The 17,086-nt window shown below is 43.0% G+C and overlaps 2 long non-coding RNA genes across 2 annotated transcripts in view; both read left to right on the forward strand.

Moving 5' to 3' along the window:
- The first annotated feature begins 2,116 nt into the window (after nucleotides 1–2,116).
- On the forward strand, nucleotides 2,117–12,817 carry LOC115522988. Its single transcript, XR_003971597.1, has 3 exons — nucleotides 2,117–2,253; nucleotides 8,306–8,399; nucleotides 11,728–12,817. It is a non-coding gene; the product is annotated as an uncharacterized LOC115522988 (long non-coding RNA).
- A 397-nt stretch (nucleotides 12,818–13,214) lies between these two features.
- Nucleotides 13,215–17,086, forward strand: part of LOC115522989 — a 47,835-nt gene continuing 43,963 nt past the window's right edge. The window contains exon 1 of the long non-coding RNA XR_003971599.2: nucleotides 13,215–15,100. This is a non-coding gene — a long non-coding RNA (uncharacterized LOC115522989). The remainder of the gene's footprint in view (nucleotides 15,101–17,086) is intronic.

Genomic DNA, 17,086 nt, shown 5'->3' on the forward strand with positions numbered 1-17,086 from the left:
CGAACTCCGATAGAACTTGAGACCCAGTAGCATGAGTATGTGAGTTATGAGTGCGTTATCCACACCTCCCGATTGGACCGTGAGGCCCTTCAGAAGAGTCTGGTCTCGGCTTACCACTCCCTGTCTTCTGACATTGGGCAACTCGCTTCACTTTGGGGTGCCTCAGTTTCCCCATTGGGGGAGGCAGGTAACAAACAGCATTCGAAATCCACTGACTCACTTTCTTCCCACTCAACTCAGCAAATATGAGTAAAGCACAGAGCATAAGAGTTACTGACAGAGCTCAAAGAAGGAGGGATCGAGTGCTACTTAGGAGAAATCAGTTCTTTACTAAGGCTGGGAAATGGCTACACAGAACTTGGTCGTCCAGCTCTGTCTCCTTTTGTGCATACTTGAAAACGCCCCTACAAAAAAGAATCAAAATAAATACGGGACAGCCTAGCAGGCTTCAGATGGTGGGTAGCAGCCGAGCAGAATTGGAGCAAGGGTAGGATTTCAATGAACCGACACTGGGTCAGGGGCCATTCCAGGCAGGGCAGGCACATCCAGAGCCAAAGCACAGCGACTGGAAAATACAAAGTGTTCACAGAGAACCGGGAGCAGTCATGTGTGGCCGCAGCACGGGGTGCAAGGAGGGAGTAGTGGGAGATGGGACGGAAAGGTATCGTGGGGTCAGAGCCGGAAGGGCCTGGAGAGGCCCAATGAGGAGCCTGTGCTGGATTCGGTTCCACGGGAAGGTGACCTCACTGGGGAGGCCGGAGCCGGCCCTGCCCCTTCTCAGCCCCCTGTGAGTGCAGGCCCGGGAGAAGGGCATGGGACAGAAACTGGCAGAGGAGTCATCGCCCGGCTTGTTTCTTCACCAGGAAACAAGGTTTCCTGTAACTCAGACCGTGAATCAGCATTTCCTCTGTCAATAATACACAGAGAGAAATGCAACAGCACAGGGCTTGGTGGGGGGGGAATGGAAGACAGGAAGGAATATTCCATGACACGCTGGGCTCTGCTCTCCTTTCCCCCTCCCCGCGAAACACTCCTGATAAGTTCCCAAACGACACTCGGGTTTCCTACCAGACGTCTTGCAGACAGCTTCACGGTATCATGTAAGGATGAAGGCCCCCCACGTGCCCAACTCTCTTGCCGTAGTTTGTGTTTCTGTCACCACGGGGATAAGCAAGGGCGCTGTCTGCATTCTCTCGCGTTAGAACTAGACATTCATATGACAGTGTTTCATCCTTGCAGAAGGTTGGAGGGTGTGTTTGATTGGCCTTTTAGTTTTCACACCCCCCTGTCCAGTATCTTATTTGATTCTCATAATAACCCTGTGAGGTACACGAGGAATATTATACCTATTTCACAAGTACAGATACCAGGGCAGGGACACGGAATGATTCTTCCCGGCAGATCTGTTTTGAAGGAGCCGGAACTGATCCCAGCCCTTCAAACCCCAGTCCAGGGTTATTTTCAAGGTCATAGACTTAAATAAAGTTTGTGATAATATATATTGTGTAGATAGACAGACATGCATACATGCAGTGTATTTATTTAAAATATAAATATATTCTTGGGGCACCTGGGTGGTTCAGTCGGTTAGGCGTCCGCCTTCAGCTCAGGTCATGATCTCATGGTTCGTGAGTTCGAGCCCCGCGTCGGGCTCTGTGCTGACAGCTCAGAGCCTGGAGCCTACTTTGGATTCTCTGTCTCCCTCTCTCTCTGCCTCTCCCCTGCTCACACACTCTCTCTCTCCCTCTCAAAAGTAATAAATAAACATTTTAAAAAGGCTTAAAAATAAAATAAAATAATTAATTCATACTATTTAATATAAGTAATACAATATATTTATTTAAAATATGCTTAATAATTACCAAGCTAATTAACAATATATTTAATTTAAAATACTAGCCATAAATCGCATATGTACTTACGTTCTACCTAACACCTGAAAGAATTTTATTCACTCCCTCATTCCACTCATTCATTTACCAAATATTTATTGGTACTGTGTACTGTGCCAGGCTATGTTCTGGATGCAGTAGTGAACAAAACAAACAAAACACCCTGCTTTCATAAAGCTGGCAATCTAATTCAGGAAGTCAGACAGCGAATGAGGTAAAAGGAAAATACAGTGTTGGCGAGTCATATATGCTTTGAAGAATGAAGAGACCAGAGAAGAGGGCTACAAGTGTTGGAAGTATGCGTGATACAGTTTTACGCAAGACTTCCTGCGACAATCTCCCTGAAAATGTGACGCGTAGGGTAAGACCGGCAGAGGTGGGCAAGCAAGCCATGTGGATCCATGGGGTGGGGGAGCCTGCAGAAGAAACGGTAAATGCCCAGGCTCTGAGGGGTGCCTCCTTGGCACGTGCAGGACACGGTGAAAAGTCAGGTGTGGCGGGACCGGAGGGAGAAAGGGGAAGAGGGGAAGAAATAGGACGCCAGAGACCGATCACGCCGGCCATTACTCAGACTTGGAACTGACTTAGAGAATTGGCTCCTCATTTGCTCAAAACCCAAACCCAAACCAACCGAGCGAACAAATAAACAAACAAGTAAAACAATTAAAATAAAGCAAGGCAAGGGTTAAAATGCGAAGTAAACCAAGACAACAACAGAAGCCTGTACAGGGGGTGAAGGTTGGTAAGGGAAAGAAAAGGGCAAGGGAGGAGGGAAGAAGTGAATATATCTATATATTTTTTCTTTCTTGCTTGCTTGCTTGCTTGCTTTTTTCCCTTTCTTTCTTGCTTGCTTGCTTGCTTGCTTTCTTCTTGTTTCCCTCTCCCTGTCTGTCTCTCTCATCTGGAATCTGGATTCGGGATCCAAACCCTCAAGCCACTGCCACGGCCATTTCCTGAGGGAGCCAGGCAGTGGCAAATTCAGGCAGAGGAGCAACATTATTACCACAAGCTTGGGCCTGGGCCCCAGACCTCAGTGAGATTCCTACTGAGCTGGGCAGCTGGGACTCAACAGGCCTCCCCTTGCTTAGGCTACAGGCTGAAAGCAAAATGAAACTCTGCCAAACCAGGCCTCCCAGGGACAGTGGCCTTCTAAGCAGAGCCCCCTCCCAGGCAGCAGGGATAGACCATCAAAGCTATCAGCTCAGCCCTGCAGAAGTTCCCTTTCTTTTTTTTTTTTAATTTTTTAATGTTTATTTATATTTGAGAGAGAGCTGGTGGGGGAGGGGCAGGGAGAGAGGGAGACAGAATCCGAAGCAGGCTCCAGGCTCTAAGCTGTCAGCACAGGGCCTGACACAGGGCTCGTACTCACAGACTGCGAGGTCATGACCTGAGCCGAAGTCGGACCTCACCCGACTGAGCCAAGACGCCCCCCAAAAGCTCCTTTTCTAACTCAGGAGTGCATCATACACTTGCTTTTGACCCTGGCTCATCTTTGAGCATGGAGTGCACGTGTGCCCACAGACATGGGTGTGAAGGGGAGGGGAGACAATAGCCCCACGCTCACTCTAGAAACCAGGGTTCCCTCACGTTTGGTTCTTTCTCTGTGTTCGTCCTACAGGCTTAATAGGCAAGCTCATATGCAATCCATGCCCATACGGCCTCCACTACCTCCCTACTGCCTTCAAAAGTCGTAGAAAATTTCCTTGTGTGACTTCTCCAAACATTATCATTGGGACCAATGAGAGAGTAGCTCAGTCCCCCAAAGCCTTTTATAAATGTCTCCTTGACTTGCCTCCAGGAGACACTGACATAGATCAGAATAGGACAAGTCTCCAAGCCAACTGGACACAAGGTGGAGAAGTCCCTCGCCATTCTCATCAAGTACGTGAACAAACAAGAGAGATGCTATCCCTCAGAGACATGCGAGCAACCTCAATCCACCCAGGCATATCATGATCGGGGTGGGGGGAAATAGCTAAAATAAGGCTCTGAACGGTTTGTCTCATTCGTGCCTTTCCGCATCACCTCCCTCCAAAACTATCAGCATCGTAGTTTGAGTCTCTTCTGGGTTGTTGTTTTAAAATCAAACTCTTTATTTAGAGGTACTGGTAAACAACTTGTGTACTTGTAAGAAATACAGAGAGAGCCTATGTATCCTTCACCCGATGTTAACATCTTGCAAACTCATAGTGCAATATCATAATGAATATAATGACATCCATACAGTCAAGCCAGAGGATATTTCCGTACCCCAAGGATCTCTGATGCTGCCCCTTCAATAGCCAAACCCACTCCACTCCCTCTTCCATCTTCTCCTTGATCCCTGGAAACCACCCTTGCATTATCCATTCCTAAAATCTTGTCAATTCAAGGATGTAATATAAATGGAATCCTATCGTATGTAGTATGTAACTTGTTGTGATTGGTTTTTTTTTTTTTTTTTCCTATCAGGATAATTCTGATTAGGAGATTCACCCAGGTCATGTGTGTGTCAAGTTAGCTCCTTTTCATTACTGAGGAGTATTCCATGCATGACTACATCACAGTTTGTTCATCTTCTGAAAAGACATTTGAGTTGTTTCCGGTTTGGGGCTATTATGCACAAGTTTGCTGTAAATACTTGTGTACGGGATTTTGTGTGAACATCAATCTTCATTTCCCTGGAAGAAATGCTCAGGAGCATGGTTTCTGGGAAGTATGATATGGCATGATCACTTTTTTTTTTTTTTTAAGACACTGCCAAAGTATTTTCCCGAGAGACTGTATCCTTTTATATTCCCACCAGCAATGTATGAGTGAACCAGTTTCTCTGCATCCTTGCTGAGCTCTTGGTGTCACTATTTTTTGTTATTCTAGCCATTCTGATAGGTGGATAGTGATATCTCGTGTGTTTTCAATTTTCATTTCCCTGTCCTCTAATGTTGTCGAATGTCTTTCTCTGCGTTTCCTTGACATCTGTCCATATTCTTTGGTAGAATGTCTCTTCATATCATTTGTTGATTTCAAATTAGATGCCTTGTCTTTTAACCTTTGAGCCTTTGACAGATATGTTTTAATATCTGACAAGTATTTTCTTCCCAGTCAGTAGTTTGTCTTTTCATCTTTTTAATGGGGCGCTTTGTAGAGCAAATTTCTTTCAATTGTGATGGAGTGTCATTTATCAACTTTTTCTTTCATGGATTATGCTTTTGGCGTCAAGTCTAAGAACTCAGCTTAGTTCTAGATGTAATTCTAGATACTAGTTTTAGGAGTTTTTTTCTTATTTTTTTTTCCTAAAGGTTTTATAGTTTCGTGTTTTCCTTTTTTTTTATTTTTATTTTTTTCTAGAGACCAAGAGTGAGAAAGCACACATGTGAGCAGGGGAGATGAGCAGAAGGAGGGAAAGAGAGAGAGGGAGAGGGAGAGAGAATCCCAAGCAGGTTTCATGCTCAGAGCAGAGCCCAAAGCAGGGCTCGAACCTGCGACCCTGGGATCATGACCTGAGCTGAAATCAAGAGTCAGATGCTCAACCAACTGAACCACCCAGCACCCCTCATGTTTTATATGTAAACCCATTTAAATACTTCTGAATCTATTATGAGTTAATTTTCATTTGAGGTGTGAGACTTAGGTTGAGGTTTGTGTTTTTGTTTGTTTGCTTTTGCCTTTCGGTGTCCAATCACTCAAGCACCACTTTTTGAAAAGGCTATCTTTTCCCCCATCGACTTGCTTTTGTGCCTTTGTCAAAAACAGATGGTCATATTTGTGTGAGTCTATTTCTGAGCTCTCTATTCTGTTCTATTGATCTGTGTATCTCTCTACAAACACCACACAGTTTTGCTCACTATGGCGGTATAATGTCTTGAAATGGGTGGACAGATTCCTCGACTGGATTCTTCTTTTTCCAAATTGTTTAAGCTATTCAAATTTCTTTACCTTCCCGTATAAATTTTAGAATAATCTTGATGCATACCAAAAATCTTACTGTAATTTTGAGAAGAATTGTGAAAATTCTGTATATCAGTTTGGAGGAAATTGATGGCTTTACTAGTGTGGTACACAGAATAACGGCCCCGGAAAGATTTACACATCGCAGTCCTTGCAAACTGTAAATACGTTACCTTATATGGCAAAAAGCGTTTTGCCGATGTGATGAAAGGCCTGGTGAATTATCCAGGGGATTCAACGTAATCACAAGGCCTTTATACAAAGGAGGTGGAAGAATAAAGCAAAAGGAAGGGACATGTGATGAGGCAAGCAGGGGAGAGAAAGAAATCTGAAGGTACTATGCTGTTGGCTTTGAAGATAGAGGAAGGGGCCATAAACCAAGGAATGCTAGTGTTTTCTAGAAGCTGAAAAGCAAGGAAGGGGATTCTCCCCTCAGAGCCTCTGGAAGGAACCAGCCCTGACAATACTTTGATGTGAGCCTCATAAGACCCAATCCCACACTTCAGAAATCCAGAACTATAAGAAAATAAATTTGCATTGTTTGAAGCCACCAAGTTTGTGGTAATTTTTTACAGCAGAAAGAGAAAATGAGTATAACTATGTTGAGTCCTCTAATCAATGAACAGAAATAGTATGCCTCTTCATTTATGTGGATCTCTTTTGATTTCTTTCTTCAGCATCTTCTACTTTTCAGTGTACAAGTCCTGTACACGTTCTGTTACCTTTCCATCCAACTTTCTTATTTTCTGAGTGATGAGAAGTGATATTATATTTTGAATTTCAAGGTCCATGTGTTCATGGCTAGTACAGAGAAGTACAATTGGTTTTTATATGTTTATTTTGAATTTTTTTTAATGTTTCTTTTTGAGAGAGAGAGAGAGAGAGGGAGAGAGACAGAATGTGAGTGGGGGAGGGGCAGAGAGAGAAGGAGACACAGAATCTCAAGCAAGCTCCAGGCTCTAAGCTGTCGGCACAGAGCACAACATGGGATTCAAACTCAGGAACCATGAGATCGTGACCTGAGCCTAAATCAGATGCTTAACTGTATGTTTATTTTTGCATCCTGCAACCTTAATGAACTCACCCATTAGTTTTAAGAGTTTGGTTTTGTTTTGTTTTGTTTTGTTTTTAAAGAATCCTTGTAAGGGCGCCTGGGTGGTGCAGTCGGTTAAGTGTCCGACTTCAGCCAGGTCACAATCTCGCGGTCCGTGAGTTCGAGCCCTGCGTCAGGCTCTGGGCTGATGGCTCAGAGCCTGGAGCCTGTTTCGGATTCTGTGTCTCCATCTCTCTCTGCCCCTCCCCCTCCCCCATTCATGCTCTGTCTCTCTCTGTCCCCCAAAAAATAAATAAACGTTGAAAAAAAATTTTTTTTTTAAAAAAGAATCCTTGTAATTTTCTACATTGCTAGTCGTGTCATCTATAAATTGGGACAATTTTATTTGGGGGGCACCTGGGTGGCTCAGTCTGTTAAGCCTCGGACTCTTGACCTTGGCTCAGGTTATGATCTCACTGTTCCTGAGTTCAAAGCCCCACATTGGACTGTGTGCTGACAGCATGGGACCTGCTTGGGATTCTGTCTCTTCTCTCTGCCCCTTCCCTGCCTGCACTTTATCTCTCTCTCAAAATAAATAAAAACAAGGGGCACCTGGGTGGCTCAGTCGGTTGAGCGTCTGACTTCGGCTCAGGTCATGATCTCTTGGTCCGTGAGTTGGAGCCCCCCTGTCGAGCTCTGTGCTGACAGCTCAGAGACTGGAGCCTGCTTCAGATTCTGTGTCCCCTTCTCTCTCTGCCCCACCCCTGCTTGTGCTCTGTCTCTGTCTTTCAAAAATGAATAAACATTTTAAAAAAAGTTTAAAATAAATAAATAAAAACAAAGTTTAAAAAAATTTTTAAAAATTATTTTTTCTTTCTGAACTTTACTCATTTCCTTTTCTTGATGCCTCGCATGTGCTAGAACTTCTAACAATGTGAAGAAAAGAGGTGAAAGTGGACATTCTTGCCTGATTCCTGATCTAAGGGACAAAGGATTCAGGCTTTCACCATTAAGTATAATAGTAGTCATAGGGCTTTGCAAATTCTTTCTCAAGTTGACGGTATTTTCCTCTAATCGTAGATTTCTGAAAATTTTTATCATGAATGAGTATTGAATTTCGTCAAATGTTTCTTCTGCATTGACTGAGATGATCTGTTGTTTTTCCTTCTTTAGGCAGTGAATATCGTGGATTAACACTAATTGATTTTTTAATATTGAACCAGTCTTGCATCTCTGAAATAAACCGTACTTTGTCATGGTGCATAATTTTTTGGTACTTATTGAATTTTATTTCATATTTTGTGGGTTTTTTAATAAATTTTTTTTACCTCTATATTCATGAGAGTTGTTGGTCTGTAGTTTTATTTGCACTGTTTGTCTGGCTTTTGTATCGAGGTAATGCTACCTTCATAAAATGAATTGAGGATTGTTCCCCTTCTCTTGTATTTTCTAGGAGACATGTTAAATTGGTGTTAACTCTGTTTGGAAGAATTCGTCAGTGAAACCATCTGAGACTGGGGACTTCCTTTTTGAGAGCTTTTAAAATTGTGAGTGCAATTTCTTTAATAATAATTATAGCGCTGTTCGAATTACCTATATCGTATTGCATAAGTTGTAGTAGTTATTGGGGAATTGGTCTATTTCATCTAAGTTGTCCGATTTTTGTGTGTAGTTGTGGCATCTGCCTGGTGTTTGAAGTCTTCTCTAACCCATTTCTAACTCTAAACCACCTCTTGAATCTTTTTCCCCCTCTCTTGCACTGAGGCCCAGTGGATCTGTGTGAATGGGGATCTCAGTAAATGGGATTCTTTTCTGGGATTCCTCACACACTCTATGCTTTCTCGCTGCCACACCGTGCTATTGTCATTCTCTGCTCCTGGAACACCCCAAAGTTTCCTTTTTTTTTTGTCTTCTCTTTCAAGGGTCACTAAAAAACTGCAAGCTAGCTTTTCGATTTCCCTGTGAATTCTCATGGCCTATTTGGTCTGTGGCAGTTCTGTAATGTGGACCAGAGACTGCCTTGTATAGACGTTATTTGTGAACATGAACTTATGTCCTCTACTAGGCTGTGAGCTCTTTGAGGGATGGAACTCTGTACAATTCTCCTTGGTTTCCTGCATGGGGTATAGCATAAAGTACATGCACAAAAGACATCTGAAGAAGTAACTCACATGTGTCCTTGCGTGATAGTCCATCCATCCAAGACATCTCTTTGAGTTCCCATCTTTGGGGTTTTAGAGAGCTATTTCCCAGTTATTTCTCTGAAACAGGGATCGACCCAGCATCTGCAGAGAACCAGTTCCTTGAGTGCTTGGAGGGGAAAGAGTTACTCTCAACACCAATTCAGATCTCAAGGGAAAGACATATTGTGTTTTTCAGAGTCCTGAAGACTGTCTCACAAAACTACAGGTTCATTATGAAGAGATGGGACACAGCCAGGGATCCGGAAATCTAGCAGTTTCCAAAAAAAAAAAAAAAAAAAAAAAACACACCTTCTCCTGCCATCCAAATTAGTAGTTCAAAATCTCCTTAGCAGAGCCATACTAAATGGGGATGTATTAAGGAAGTGAGATGGAAAAGCGATCTCCATCAATTCCCAGCTCAGCAGGCATCTGTATCCAACAGTATCATTGAGACTGACTTTGCATGAAGAGGCCCAGGCTGCGAATGAAGATTCTCCAGAGAATCCTCCCACCATCCCAAAATAGGAGCAGGTGAAGTGGCTGGGAAAGGAGGCAGAGGCGGGGATGAGACAAAGTGGGGAGAAGGGGAAGCATTTTCCACTCTGGTGACTTTCAAGATCGTCTCTTGGTGATCCCATTGTCCTTCTCCTAGTCTGAGCCTCCTATCAAATCTGCTGTTGTATCCTTCCATTCGATCTCTCAGCCTCTTTCCCTGCCTCAATCTGTCCTAAATATAGGACCAAAACGATCTCTCTAAAACTTAACTGTGATTGTACCATTTATATTTTCCAAGAGACCTTCTTACATTCCCTAAGGCACGGGAATAATGTGACATGCCTTCACCGGGCATTCAAGGGCCTCTGCATGGTATCATTTCATCTCCTAGTATCCTAGCTGGCAAGAGCAGAATGGAAAGAATACAGAATCTAGAAGCAGATCTGTGCTCAAATCTAGCTCAGTTTCCTAATAGCTTCACGATCTTGGGTAACTTATTTAACCTTGTTGAGCCTCAGTTTCCTACCAAAAAATTATTTAAAGAACAATAATAACTCAGGTTTGTGGTGAGAAATAAATGAGGCCATGAGCGTTGAGGACATGGCACATAACAGGTACTCGGTAAGTGGTAGCTCTTTTGACCATGGTGAAGTACGTTGAGCAAATTCCCAATTCCTGTAACACCCCAGAGCCTTTTCTCAGACGTAATGGCCCTGACAAGGTTACCAAATGCCCTTGCACATGGAGTAGAGAGAAGAGACTGGCCATAGATGACGGATGGGGATGAGGGCGTAGCCACATGAGGTGAGCTGCCCATTGTTAGAGACAAACAATGAACAGAACTCTGAGAGGGGCCGTGGATATCACAGGGGAGAGGGCAGGTCCAGAAATTCATAATGGCTGGGCAGGGTCCAGCAATTTCAGTGTCTGATTTTCTTCCCTGAGCCTCAGAACAAGCCCAGGCCTGCCTCTCCACAGCTGATGAGGGCACCTCTCCCTTGTCTTCACGCGGCTGAATTGTCTGTGCTTTTTTTAAGGGACATCTTTGTTAGGCCCAGCACAGAGGAGAGGTCGGTGGTGGGCAACTCAACCCGGGATGTAAATCTGAAGTGTGTTCACTGAGGCTTGTATGGCGATCATACCCGTTATGTGTGTGTTATTATAAGGGGCTCAAGGAAATAGTGTCAAGAGACTCACTTCATAAGTACGTTTATTATTATCTCCGCTGTTCAAGCCACACAAAATAAATGTCTGGCATTTCCAGAAATTGCTATCGATTCAGCAGCAGATTTTACAAGGCCAATCAATAACGGTTTCCTCTGTGCCCCCCGCCCCCAGTGTATATTTATTTGTGATCGAGCTTTCTGTTCCCCCTGTGCTTTCTAGTGCTTGTAATTGGTCCAGAATAAATGGATGATTTCATCTTTTTCCAGGAAAAAAAAAAAAGAGAGAGAGAGAGGATAAAGAACTCTATTAAAAATACCTCCCTCCCCTTCCCAAAAACAAAGCTGTGTGCATATATGTATATATGTGTGAAAGAGAGAGAGAGCCTGCATTTAAACCTGACTGCCAAAGTAAGGCCCTCAACGCAGAAACCACAACGTGTGGCCTGTTTTCCCTGCACCTAAACCATGCCACAGGAGGAGATTAGGGACCCAGAAAGCCACACAGACCTTTCTAGTCATGGTTTCTTCTAACATGATGGCGTTATACCTTACAGTGTCACCAACTGTATAAGAGAGTCTCAGAGCAGGCTAGAACTTCAAAGTTCACCGGCCCAGCCCCCTCTTCCAACAGATTAAAGCACAGAGGCTCAAAAAAGAAAAGTGGGTCTACTCAGCTCTCTTGCCTCAGAATGTGACCTTATTTGGAGACAGGCTCTTTATGGAGGTGGTCAAGTTCAGATGAGGTGATGAGGGGATCCCCAACCAATATGAGTGATGCCCTTATAAAACGGAGAAACTTAGGGGCACCTGGGTGGCTCAGCAGGTTGAGTTTCCGACTTCAGCTCAGGTCATGATCTCACAGCTCGTGGGTTCAAGCCCCATATTGGGCTCTGTGCTGACAGCTCAGAGCCTGGAGCCTGCCTCGGATTCTGTGTCTCCCTCTTGCTCTCTGCCCCTCCCCTGCTCATGCTCTCGCTCTCTCTCTCTCTCTCTCAAAAATAAATAAACATTAAAAAAATTTTTTTTTAAAGGAGAAACTTGGACATGGAGAGAGACACACACACAGACAGAATGCCATGTCAAGATGAGAGCAGAGATCAGGAAGATACTTTTTCAAGCCAAGGAATGCCAAGACTGCCAGCAAGTAGCCAGAGGCTAGGAGAGAGGCACGGAACAAATTCTCCCTCACAGCCTCACAAGGAACACTCTGATCTCAGACTTGCACCCTTCCGAGCCACGAGGAAACAAGCTTTTGTCGTGTGAGCCTCCCAGTTTATGATACCTTGTTACAACAACCCGAGCAAACGAAGACACTCTTCTTCCCCAGCAGCCAGTATGCAGGAGACCCAGCACCGGAAGGATCCCGAGCGAAAAGTCAGGAAAATGTTAGAACTACCTGAGAGGCTCAGACACCATCTTTGATCGTTTTATTCCAAATAAACACAGCACCAGGAGAGAGGGTCTGCATGTCCAACTTCTCAGGGACAAACTTTTTGCCACTGTAGAGAAAGTTAACTGCTAAAACTACATAAAATCGATTGTCCATGTGGTAATGCATAGGTCATGCTCCAGTTTGTTCTATGATGGAGTAAAGAAAATATGTGTCCTTCCAGGCAAAATATAAAAGTAAAGACAATCTATGGCAAAAAAAATAATGCTATAGATTCACAAGGGTACCTTCGCTGATGTCTTCCTAGGGACAAAGGCAGACACTCCGTTTTGCAGCCAAAAAGGGCCGGGTGAGTATGTAACTCTGACCCATGAACAGCAAATGAAAGTGGCAAAAGCAGAAGGATAGAGGAGTTTATGTGAGTCTCCCATGCCTTCCTCCTCCACTGCCACAGAGGCCCCGGACGTCACTTACAGAAGGAAGGGAGGCACAAAATTAAAGTAGACCGGATCCTTAAGCCTCTGATTGGAAGGGAGCCGCCTCGGAAAACCATCCGGCCCTCAGTGAAGCTTCTGCAAGAAATAGTTGCCTATGAGATTTGGTGGGGATAATCGAACCTGGCACTATGGCCTGACTCAGACGATGATGATGGCCTTCACCTTGGCAACCTGTATTGGACCTGTGTACTATTCAAAAACAAAATAAATAATAAGCGAGTGGAGAAATATTCACTTGGAATTTCTCGTGTGTCTTGTTACCAATAGACAGCCATTGGTAGAAGAGCCCACCCCAACTATGGTCATGTGACTTCCTCTGAAAACACAGACCCTGGACCCCACAGTAAAGGAAAGGCCTCCTTGGCATTCCTGATGACTTCTCCAGTGGGAGCTTGGACCTTTACAGATGAAAGGGCGTTCCCGTTCTGGGGACAACTCTGTTAGAAATTTATTCCTTGGGGCGCCTGGGTGGCGCAGTCGGTTAAGCGTCCGACTTCAGCCAGGTCACGATGTCGTGGTCCGTGAGTTCGAGCCCCGCGTCAGGCTCTGGGCTGATGGCTCAGAGCCTGGAGCCTGTTTCTGATTCTGTGTCTCCCTCTCTCTCTGCCCCTCCCCCGTTCATGCTCTGTCTCTCTCTGTCCCAAAAATAAATAAACGTTGAAAAAAAAATTAAAAAAAAAAAAAAGAAATTTATTCCTTAGGATTATCGATAATCAGACTCTCTGTTACCCCTAGCCACTGGCCTCAGATCTACCCTTCAGAGCTCTGCAATAACTAAGAAAAAGTCCATCCTTCTCCCAAGCTGCTCTCCCCCAGGCTGCTGTTGTAATCAAAGGAGATTTCTTTCCAGAACCATGTTAATCAAACTATCACTAATAAGTCAAATCCCAATAGAATGTGGGCCGCAGCATTGTCCCAATTATTTTGTTGTGTTAGGATTTTATGCCATCAAAAAAATACTTGAAATAAATGGGATTCCACCTGGGGCCTAACATTCTTTCAGTTATAGAAAGATTTGCATCATAGCAATATTTGTTTTATTGGGATTTAACCTGCCCATCGTTCTGCTGAGTGCCTGAGTAGGAATGTGGGAAATAGCTTTCTACCACCATAAGCTCAGAAAAAATGTCAGTGAAATGCTGGCAAATAGATTATGATTGCATCGACAGCTCTTTTCATAAGCTAATGGGCTGTCTAACCTACTCATGCCTGCTGTCCCCCATAGGGTCTTGTGAGCACACTGCCAAGGAGCTCGTTGGATTTGGCAAATTGATACACTGGGCTTGTTTGACTTCCCATTTCTATGAATGATCGTTAGATACGTTAACAATATGTTAATGTGCTTAGAACGCCTAATGGGGCATTAGTTAGGCAAATACGCAACTCAGTTGAGAGCTCTCCTGTTAACACAGGCAAAAATCTATTCTTTTTCTTAATAATGGATTCCCTTCCTGGTTCAAGTGGAAAATTTTAAATGTGTACATACGCACAAAGTTTCTTAGTCCTATAATTTACATTTGATCGTCAGGACTTGTGTAGAAGAGATAACACGCCATTTTACTTGAAGGACTCAAGGAATCCAAGCAACGTGAGGGCTAAAAAACATATGAAAAACTGGAACCTTGCTAGTAAACAAAATCTTTTTTTAATACATTTTAAGTTCGAATATCTAGCATTGGCATGGCTGGGGAAAACACTTTTATACACTCCTTGTGGGAGCATAAATTGAGACAATCTTTCTGAAATGCAATTTGGCAAACATAACAAAAGCCTTTAAAGTGTGCATACCCTTTGACCCAGACCCAATGATTTCACTTCTAGGAATTTATTCTAAGGAAGTAACACTGGGTGTGTGCAAAGATTTATTTACAATGCTTATTTAGATGCCTATTGCAACATTATTTACAATAGCAGTAATTGAAAAAAACCAAATAGCTAACAAAAGGAAATTGGCTTTTTAAGAAACATGATACACTCGCTTACCCAACGTGTTATTACACTGGCCTTAAAATACGTGTTATAGAAGAACTATTAATATGAAAACAAAATCACAATATACTGTTAAGATTGTTTTAAATACAAGTTTCAAAACCATATTTTTAGGATATCAGTTTTGCAAACAAGTTTTAAACAAACATAGAAGAAAACATACCAAAATTTAATAAGGCTTATGTCTGCAAGTTGGGTTTATGGGGGGTTATTAGTTCCTTTTTCTCTCTCCTGAATATTTCTAAATATTTTACAATGAACACAGTGCGTTTGGTGTACAAAAATATTATAATGAGATAGAATCTTACATGTAAAAGGGAGTCTAATTTTTCAAGATGCTGCTGTTACTAGGAAATCAGACACATTTTTCCTACTGCCTTAACTCACAATGCCAAGTGAACATTTCTTTTGCATTTCTAACTAGTACAGAGCCAAACAGTCTCCATCTTTAAAGCAAGTCTGAACACCAATGGACAATTTCACAATTAACCAAGATACCCAACTCAGTTCCATTTGAAATGAACAGAGGTGGGGAATTTTTTTTAAGTTTGTTTATTTGTTTGTTTGTTTGTTTTGAGAGAGAGGGAGGGAGGGAGAGAGAGAGAAAGAAAGAGAGAGAGAGAGAGAGAGAGAGAGAATAAGTCCTTACATATTGACAGTATGGAGCCCAACTTGGGGCTCAAACTCACAAACCATGAGATCATGACCTAAGCCAAAATCAAGAGTCAGATGCTTAACCTACTGAGCCACCCAAGTGACCCTGATGTGGGGAATTTTTTTAAGCTAGAAATGGAATACTGTCATTATCCAAGAGCATTAGATGTGGAGTATCAGATGTAGAACTCCTGAGAAAAAGTTATAACTCTGACATTAGCTGGTGACCTCGAGTAAACCTCTCAGTCCTTCCATGGGACTCTCAGACTGGACCTACACACACACACACACACACACAGATTTTCTTAAATAAGGGATAAGGTCAATCTATCCACAGTACTCCCAAGGCAGTCCCACCTTATATACTACATTGCTTTAGCCATATCTAGTCTAGAATCTCCATAACTAACAACCAGTCAAGATTGAAATGACACAAAGGAAGGAACTCACTTCTTTTCTTTCTTGACTTTTTGTTTGTTTGATGTGTGTAAACTAAAGCATACATTTGTGCACAAAGTGCATAGGTCATAAGTGTACAGCTTAACAAAATTGTAAAGTGAATCCCTGGCAAGCACTACCCCTGGGAAGAAATGACCACCACCCAGAAGGACTGCATGTGCCCCTTTCTTGTAACTCTTGCTTTCTCTCTCTAGAGTCACTACTCCCCTGACTTTATTGTGATCATTTCCTTGATTTGCTGTATGGTTTTACCACCTAAGTATGCATTTCTAGATAATACAGTTTACTTGAGTTTATTTTTGAACTTTATATAAATGGAATCATACAAAAAATATTGCCATGATAATGAATATAAAAGAATTTTGTAAAGTGTAACGTATACATGAGTGAATGGAATTATTAGTAGTAATGCTATCATGTGGGTCATAGGCATTGAATTTTAACCCTCCACAGCAGGTGCTGCTTTCATGATTTTTGCATCGAATCATTTCCTGTCAGGTCTAGACCACCTCATCCTTCCAGATGGTCAGCACAAGCTCTGTTCAGGGACCCATCAGAGCTCTGTGTTTGTGACTTCTCTGTGCTTGTGACTTCCACCTAGATGGAAAAATACCCACCTGAGACTGAGAGGGGTCTGTAAATACCTGCTTTGTTCATAAATTAGCAGGCTTCCCTCTGTTGAGTGAGCTATTATCAAGGCTCTAAGGTCACATCTGGTTAATCGTTGGCTAGAAATCAATACACAGAGAGTGATGGTTTATGATAAGGGCTTATAATAAGCAAGTTCAAGTTCAAGAGACTGGCTGTCTTTTTGTTCTTAGACGCTAAAAAGAAGCTGCTAATCCCCTTTCCTGTTGGAAAAAAACATAACTCCATTCACGCTGCTACCTAAATCGAGAAATATTTGATACATTCTTTTCATAGGTACCCTTTCTCTCTTTGGTCAATGCATTGTATCCTTAGGCTCAGCTGCTCAAATACCATCTAGAATATTTTTCAATCCCAAGGAAACGCATCAACTAATTCTCTAGTGTCACAAGACCTCAGGATACAGCTACCCTTTGTCCCAGTTCTGGAACAATACCGACACTCTTTGATGTTAGCGGCTACCTTGTGAACTGATCCATGGGGCTCCCAGTGCCCGAGGCTCAGTACTGTGGGTTTCCCAACTGGCACTTGGCCAATGCTTGCCATTTCTCCTGTGCAACCACCCATGCATGTGTACATGAGCACATGCGTATGTGAATGAGTGGGTGTGTTCAAGCGTGTGTAGGCATACTATCTACTCATTCCACAAGTAGACAGCATTACCATGGATTGTAGCAATAACATAAGAATGCCTTTCATGTAGTAAATGTTGAGTGAATAAGTGAACAAATGAGCAATGCTCCCCACCTGGCC

Source organism: Lynx canadensis, chromosome C2, assembly GCF_007474595.2.
Source record: "Lynx canadensis isolate LIC74 chromosome C2, mLynCan4.pri.v2, whole genome shotgun sequence".
NCBI classification, from domain to species: Eukaryota; Metazoa; Chordata; class Mammalia; order Carnivora; family Felidae; genus Lynx; species Lynx canadensis.